Source organism: Manihot esculenta, chromosome 9 (genome assembly GCF_001659605.2).
Source record: "Manihot esculenta cultivar AM560-2 chromosome 9, M.esculenta_v8, whole genome shotgun sequence".
NCBI classification, from domain to species: Eukaryota; Viridiplantae; Streptophyta; class Magnoliopsida; order Malpighiales; family Euphorbiaceae; genus Manihot; species Manihot esculenta.
In genome coordinates, this window is record NC_035169.2 from 34226628 (window position 1) to 34234973 (window position 8346).

Consider the following 8346-nt stretch of genomic DNA (forward strand, 5'->3'; position numbering starts at 1 on the left):
CTCTCTATTTGAAATGATATCTCTATTTATTTGATAAAATTTTATTAATACAATTAGTTGTTTTGCTTTTAAAAAAAATACTATATTAAAAATTTATAAGTCATAAACATAATCTTAATAATATACATAATTTTTTATTAGAATTTTATAATGTTTAAAAATATATATATATATATATATATAAATTAAAATACATATCTCCCCATTCCCATCCCAAGAAAATAAAAGGGAGAGCAGAATTGAATAAAAATGCGAAAGAAGTTGGGGAATTGTCATATCTAGGACAAGGATTTTATACAATTTAGCATTTGACAATGACCAAGAAAATTAGACGAATTAGACTAATAATTTTTTTTTAAAAAAATAAAAATTTAAAAAAAAAAGAAGGGTTTAAAGAGTCAATCCTTGGAAAGGTTATAAAATTGAAAAACACAGAGACACACGTGTGATTGAGGAAGTGCAATTGACAGTAACGTACACCAAACAAGAATCTCCCCTAACCCTAAAATTCAAAATTATTACTGCAAAGCTAGCCTGGTCATAACCTACTCGATGACTTCTTCATTCCAAACCAGTAGTATGCTAATTACAATTTCTAAGCATCAAAAATAATAAATTAAGCTAAACAATTAAGAAGCTCAAATGCATTTAATTATTTGTTTATATGCTCAAAATTAATACACTCAGGAGCTTACAAAAAAAAGAGGTAGCTGCAAGAAATATAATCAGAAAAAGCAAATTTTCAATCTCTTACTCCCATCATAAAATTTATATTTTTTTTTAAATTGTAAAATTTATTTTTTTTTTCTAAATTGAAATTAAAAAATTGAAGAAATAGAATATGAAATCTTTAAAAGTTTAAATTTCAGAGTTTTAACTTCCCCATATGGTGAAACCTCCTGGAAATGAAATTGGGCACAATATTTGAGCAATTAAATACTCCATCCATCCACTTTTATCTATCGATTTAAAATTTAGAAATTCTTACATGATAATTAAGGAATCAATTTACCTAAATCTAATAAAATACTCAATAATTTGACTAAATTACTCTTTATCTATTAATCGACTATCACAAAAGCGGAAACAGTTAAGAGAGAAAGGAAATTATCAAATAATTTTCAGGAAATCATAAAAATATTTAATGGTGTTTAATAAAAAAGATAAATTAAAAAAATTATTAATAAATGTCAGGAAATTATTTTTGTTCCAAATTACTTGTAATTTTAAGAATTTCAAGATAACATCAATTTTTACGTTTCATATACACTCTTATTAATTTTTAAACTATTTAATACTAATATGAGAAAAAAACATGACCATTTAAAGAATATTTTAGATAAATTTTTATAAACTTTTCTAAAATAAAGACTATTAATTAGTTTTATTGATTTGAGTGAACAAACTTATTATGAAACGGAGGTAATAATGCTTTATCGTCGCCAGAATGATAATTACTTTTGGACAAAATAACTTTAAAAAAAAGTGAGGGTGTAATAAAGAGGGGGAAAAGGAAAGTGTAAAGTGGAAGTTCCAAAGTATGGGGAGACCTCCCCCATATAATGAAGCCAAGGACTAGTTGAGCAGAAAATGAGTGCCAAAGATGGACACAAGGTGAACAAGACAAACAGGGTATAGAGGTAATAGAGATGGAAGCATACGATATGCTAAGGATTCGAGTTTAATAACTATTACCAAAAAGTTTTATGATTATCCACAAGTCCTTAGACTTCAATTTTATCCTCCAAAGATGCTTTTGTTTGGCTGATAGACTTCCAGTTTGAATGTTAGGTGGTGTGATGCAAAGCATAAGTGCCTGGTATTTCCAAAGGTTCTTCTCTCCTTTCCCATACATACAAGGTAACTTGTTTAGCTGAAATTCCAACACCCACATGCCAAATATGTAATATGATAATCAATAAATTGTCCCTCATTAAAAAAGATAAAAAATCAATAAATTTATGCTGAGCCTTGACAAATTGGCCAATAATTTTTGTCTTTTGAGTCTCAGTTTTTCAACTTTTAATAGGAGAACAAAGAAAATAAGGAAACTTGGCAAAGCAAAAATAACAAAGTGAAGTCATTACCTTAATGGTCAAAAGCATCTCTCCACTCAGTTGTGAGATCCTTGACTTTCATTATACCTGCAGAAATTTGCATTAAAGACCACCTCAAAAGGTAGATATGAAAATGAAAACTCCCTCAATAATCCACTCCCAGTTAAGGCCATTATTATGATCCTTATCCTAACTGATATTTTCTTCTGTCTTAACTCTATCTAGGACACAAATTGTAATAAATAATATTAAAATAATGTCACAAGGAATTTAATTTGCCTTTTTTTCTTCTTCTTCCAAGCCTAGTGCGCTGCAGCTTGAACTCATACCTTGACCAAACATGTGATTGGTGATTAATGTTACATCAAGCTGTTAGGAAGGATTGACTGAATACAAGATCATGAAAGAAATATACAATATTATTAATGGCAAGCATGTATGGACATGCAACAGCTAGCGGATTTTCAACAATGAAAATGTCTTGATTGTTACCTCCTGTTGTTTTCCACGTGTAGTTCACCTAATCTAATAAATAACTAGGTAGCCTCTCATGTCAAATGGCAATGCACCAGATTTCTCATGCTAGTGAGTTAGACCTAACATGGAACTCTATAGAGCCTACAGTTTATGGATCATTCTCTATTCTCTAAGCTACAGAACACTAAGGAAAAGTTAGAAATAATATACTGGGACTAAGCATGAAGAGATGAGTTCTCTAAGTGAAAACATTCAAAAATGATAATCCAGATCTAAACTTCATTAGTCTGACTCTTTTGCTGGTCCTTACCTGCTGATGATCTGAGATCCAATAGAATAGGGTTTTACAAGGGTTTTGTATTACAGATTAAGGCTTAAGCTTTCTGAGGAGGGGACTCCTCTTTTATACATTGTCTTGCTTGCTGGTGACGTGTAAAGGTCTCTCCAGGATTGGGCCACGCGTCTCTGCCATGCGGATTCGGAGGTACTAGGGTATCAGCTGCCTGCTCCATGCGTAACGGCCTCTGATTCTCCTCGTGCGTACGTTCGAGCGGATTTGCCAGGCTGTTTGGTGAATATTTCTCTGGATCCTAGGCTGGGCCGCGAGTTGGGGCCAGACGCTAAGCCTGAATGGAGAGGGCCTGCTTCGTGTGGGCCAGGCCGGCTTGAGTGAAGAAGATGGGTCGAGCCCGGCCTTGAGGGTCGGATGAGCCAGGCTCGTTCTGTATATCAGATGTGTGGGCCTCTACGTCATGGGCCTTGGGCCGTGGTCAAGCCCCTAGTCCGGGGTGAAGGAATCCAGCGGTCATCAATTGCCCCTTCACCTTCTCGGCAGTTATTGCTCCAACTGCCGAGGGGGTGAATACCAAGAACTATTATGATCGCGTCTGTTCGGGTTCAGGTGCCTTAATAACATCCTTTCGTCTTTCAGTCGTTGCACAGTTTCTGAATTCTATCTGCTCTTTCCTCTTTCTGTCTTTTTTCTATTCTTCCTGTCCTCTGCCGCCTTTACTTTCTTGTCATCATTATCTGGACATCTCCTTTCTTTCCTTTTCTGTGAATATCTTTTAGAAATCTGACACCATTAACTTAGAGTCTAATGTAGTTCTGCCCTGTGCTAAGTCCTCAGACTCCGGGTATATATCAGCGTCAGCTTTTCTCCATTCTTGAGCCTTCTGTTGAAATGAAAAATCCTTGTTTTATTTGTGGCATGTCTATTCGACGCCTTCTTCAAGCAGATCGCCTTGTGCCCCAGAGGTTTGCTGTGATTTTGCTCTTATCATCTTAGGGGAGAACTGTTTCTGACTTATCACTGTCTGTTTTGAAACTTTTTGCAGTTCCTGAAATAAAAATGGATCAGTTCAAAATTCTTGAAAATTTGATGTTACCTTTAAGGCGTCTGGATGGTGCATTGGAGATCCTTCGGGTATGGCAGGCGAAAGGCGGGACCATCCAGCAAGCCACTAAAGCTGCTTTACCCAGGTTGTCTGGCTGGCCTCCTCTTCTGCTTGTTGCCCAGGCTCCAGAGAAGTTCTGGACTGTTGAGGGGTTTGATCTAACTTCGCCTTTTTCCACAGAGAAACAGGGAATTTCCTCGATGCCACTGTTGTCCTCTTTTGATATAAACGGGAGTGGCGTCGGCGCTCAGCTTGTTGTTCTTTTTGGTGTGAAGTATCAGTATTATTATTCCCTTTGGTGTGAAGTACCAGTATTACATGAGGCTGGGATCTGCTGTACTCAGTCAGGTCTCCAGCGATTTTTTAGAATGTGTACTTCGCGATCTCTTCGGGGTCATAGCCTCGAAGACTTATGTTTTTCATGTGTGGTGCACGGCCGGCATACCATATCTGAGCTTGTTCGAATGTACCGTGCATCACATTTGGGTAACCGGACGTTTGCCCAGGGGAACAGTGAGAAATGCTTATGGGAATCAACTTGTTCAGTTCCCCTGTAATAGCGAGACAGATCTTGGCCTTTTCCGAAAAACTCTCATTCCGAGCTACGAGAAGTCCTCCGAGCTGAAGACTAGAATAATAGGGTAGGTGATAGTCGTAGATGAGGAAGTACCTGGATATGTAAATTCTCTAAGGATAGTCTTTCATTCCGTAGTGTAGGCCTTTGTAACGTGTTGTAATGTGCTTTTCTTTTAATGAAGTTCTTGTTCTGCTCTCATGCTTAAGCTGTTCTTCTTTTATTATGCGTGAAATACTTTAGATTGCTCGCCTTATAATTTTAGCCAACTGAGCTCTGTCCTGCTTTTTCCCGAGCTAATCTAACCTATCTGCGAGCTTTGATGAGTTGAACTCCGGATCCACTTAGTCAACTGGGCTTTCAAGTTTTTCGAACTGGACTGTCTGACCGACCTGTGAGCTCGGTCTTTAGTTTGATGAATCGAGCTTTGAGTCTCCTTCATCCGAACGGGTTCTCAGGTCATGTTGTCCGAGCTGAACTGGCCGACCTGAGAGTTATGTCTTTGTTTAGTGAGATGAGCTCTGAGTTTCCTTTAGCTGGCCGAGCTCTCAAGTCATGCTGTCTGAGCTAGACTAATCCGACCTCTGAGCTTGGCTTCTGATGAGTTGAACTCTAAGCTCTCAGCTTTGTATGACTCCGAGGTGCTTTTGGCGCCTCTTTCCGATCTCCCACCCTTTGTTTAGTAGCGGTAAATCAAATCTTATAACTTTTTAAGTGATGCGCAAGTCTGACCTTTATCACGCTCCTATTTGCTTGTACTGTTGAGTCTTTTCGTGACTTGCCCCTCTGTTTCCTCGGCATTTACCATATGGATGGTAAAGTAGTGGGCTAAGTTGCTCTGACTGATGAGTTGGGCCTGTACTATGTGGATGGCGAATGGGCTTTTAAATGAGGGACAGTCATCGTGTACTTGGCCCTTGATAGATGTAGAGAAGCCCAGCGATCGTCCTTTTGCCCCTTTACCGTCTCGCCGGTTATTTCCTGACCGTCGAGAGGGTAGACTTCGAGAACAATTAATGATCGCGTCGCTCCAAGACAAAACTGTTCAGTATCAACGCCTTGCCTCATAATAGCCTCTCTTTCTTTCTTTTCAAATTCCTTCTGTCTTTTGAAGAACTAGTTCTTGGTTGCTCTCTGTCTTCCTGCAATTCCTTCTACGTCTCTTTTTTCATCCTATCGTGTTCTCAGGTACGCTTCCTTGTTCTTCCATGGCCAGTTTAAAGTTTCCTGATGTTTTTGACCTTGAGTCGCATATTACCCCTTCCAACATAACTAATCACATTTCTCGGAGGCTTTTAGATACTCCGTTGTATCTTATTCGAGCACCTCTTCCAAATGAGAGGATAGTGCTTCCTTACCCTCGCCCACCTGGTTTAGTGGATCCCCAAGAGGTTCGTAGCATAGTGTTTTTCCTGAAGCAGAGAGAATTTGGTCTACCGCTTCCTTTTACCCCTTTCTTTGTTGAGGTGTTTGAATACTTTGGGGTAACTCCTCGAATGTTATCCCCAAATTCCATTTTGTTCATGTCCTGTTTCGAGTCTATCTGCTTGGGTTAGGGTTTCGCCCCCACGGCCTGTCTGTTTGTCACTTTTTTCCGCCTGGTTAGGGCGAAGCAAAACTTCTATTACTTTTCTCCCCGTAATGGGTTATCTCTTCTTACGGGCTACAAGGATTCTATAAAGGGATGGGTAGAGAATTTTCTTGTGGCAGAGTTGAAATTAGGGTCCTGTCAATCGTGGGATGTGGACCTGAGGTGGGGGGAGATCTTTCCGGGCTGCAACGATCTGCCCGAATTGAGTCTTATTGAGCAGGTTGGGCTGCTTCGACTGACTTCCGTTGAGAGGAAGTATGATGTCGAGAAGTGTATGTTTGCGTCGAACCTTAGGGATATCCAGGACACGGGTATAGTACTTTGTCCGGTTATTCTGTTTTTGTTTTTTCTTTGCTTGTGATATCAGGAAGTATGCTGACTCTTGATAACTTCTTGTGTTGTTTGCAGCTTCTGAGGTTAGAATGGAGGGCATCAAATTCCCCAAAAATTTTGACCTGTCTCGGGAGAACATGCATGCAATTTTTGACGCCTTTAAGGATGGTCGCTCTGTAACTGAGATTGCTGCAGAGCTGGCTCAGGCCGCTTCTTCCAAGAAGGTCAGCCGACCTCTTGTCAAAGCCTCTGCTCGGACTGCCAAGCCGAGCTCTCGCAGCATTAAACCAGCTCGGTCATCTGGCCAAGGTGGGTCGAGCTCTACCTCAGAGGTCGTGAGGGAAACTTCCCTAGCTGTTGTGGAGCGGACCCAAGCTACTGAACAAGTGGGGCAGGGTGCCATCCATTCTACTGAGGAGGTGTTAGGGGGGGAACTTAAGTCCCCTGTCGAAGATAAGGAGGCCTCTGGGACAGGGATGGAGATCATCCTCCTAGAGGATCAAAGCCCGGAGGTTTCTGGTGAAGGTGCCCCTGCCCCTGTGAGGACTGAGCCTGAGGGATCTGAGGGTGTCCCCTCAAAGACTGGGGGCAAGCGTCCGACCTCTTCTGGAACGCCTGTCCCATCTCCTGCTCGGAAAAAATCCCGGACTGCTGTGGGTCCTTCCTCACCTCTTCCTCCCATTGGGAAAGGGAAGGGCGTTTCTGTTGTTCCTTCGTTGTCCCCTACTGACAACGTTCTGGATCTGTCAAGCATTTCCTCGGAGTCTCCGGCCTCCGCTGTTGCCGCACTTCTCCGGGAACGGATGTTCGGCGGGATAACAGAGGCTTCGGATCCTCGTCTATTGGCCCTGACTGGTCAGTTAGCCAGTTCTACCAAGGAGCAGGTGGCCTTCCAATCTCGCTCTCGTGCGGAGCTCGGATCCACGATTGGAGAAATGCTGCTGATGGTAAGTTATGTTTTTACCTTTCTTTTGAGTTTGCTTTGTGTCTTTTCTTGACAATTGTTCTTCCGTCCTAGGTGTTAGGCCTGGTTATGGAGGTGGATGCCCGTGATCTCTCTCTCCGGGAGTCCGTGGACCGCCGGATCGAGGAAGCACGTCGTGATGAGAACCTGACTGCCACCAGTGACGCGAGGGGCCACCTGGCAGCCGCCCGGGAGCAGATCCAGTCTCTCCGAGTGGAGTTGCATTCTGCCCAGGAGGCCTCTAAAAGAGCTGAGGACAAAGCAATGGAGGCGGCAGAGCATAGCAAATCCCTGGAGTCAGAGTTGTCTCGTACTCGCAGAGTTCTCCAGGAGTCTGATGAGAGGGCAACTGAAGTGGAGACTCGTTGTGTAGAGGTTGTAAAACAGCTGTCCTCCATGACGACGGCCCTTCAGGAGAGAGATGAGGCTGTAAGCCAAAGAGCCGAGGTCCAGCGCCAACATGAGGCCTTAAAGGCTGATTTTGAGGGGCTTCAGGCTCACCTGAGTGAGGTGAAGGCTCAGAAGGAAAGTGCCCTAGCCCGGGTGGAAGTCCTTGAGCAGGAATTGGGCACAAGTTCTGAATGTATCAAAGATCTGTCTTCATCGGCTGAAGAGTTCAACCTTCGCCAACAACAGCTAAAGTATGAAGTTAGGTCTTTGGAACGTAAATGTTTAGCCCTGCTTGAGGTGGTAAAGTATGCGGAAGGGAAGGCTCAGCTGAAGCGTGAACAGTATATAGCGGAGTATCAGGAGTCTGATGAGCTGAAGGTTAAAATTGATCAGGCCTGTGAAGCTCATCTCCAGGACTACAAAGACTCTTCTGAGTTTAAGGAATTTGTGGCTGAGGCTTGTGAAGAACACCTTGATGAGTATAAAGCTTCTGGTGAGATGAAAAAGGCTATCCTTGATAAGGCCTACCGCATGTATGTAACTGGCTACAATCGCGGTTTAAG

At 41.8% G+C, this 8346-nt stretch overlaps 1 long non-coding RNA gene across 1 annotated transcript; it reads right to left on the reverse strand.

Moving 5' to 3' along the window:
• Positions 1-1616: 1616 nt before the first annotated feature.
• On the reverse strand, positions 1617-4743 carry LOC110623776. Its single transcript, XR_002489329.2, has 2 exons — positions 2088-4743; positions 1617-1873 (listed from the first exon to the last, which is right to left on the reverse strand). It is a non-coding gene; the product is annotated as an uncharacterized LOC110623776 (long non-coding RNA).
• Positions 4744-8346: the final 3603 nt, after the last annotated feature.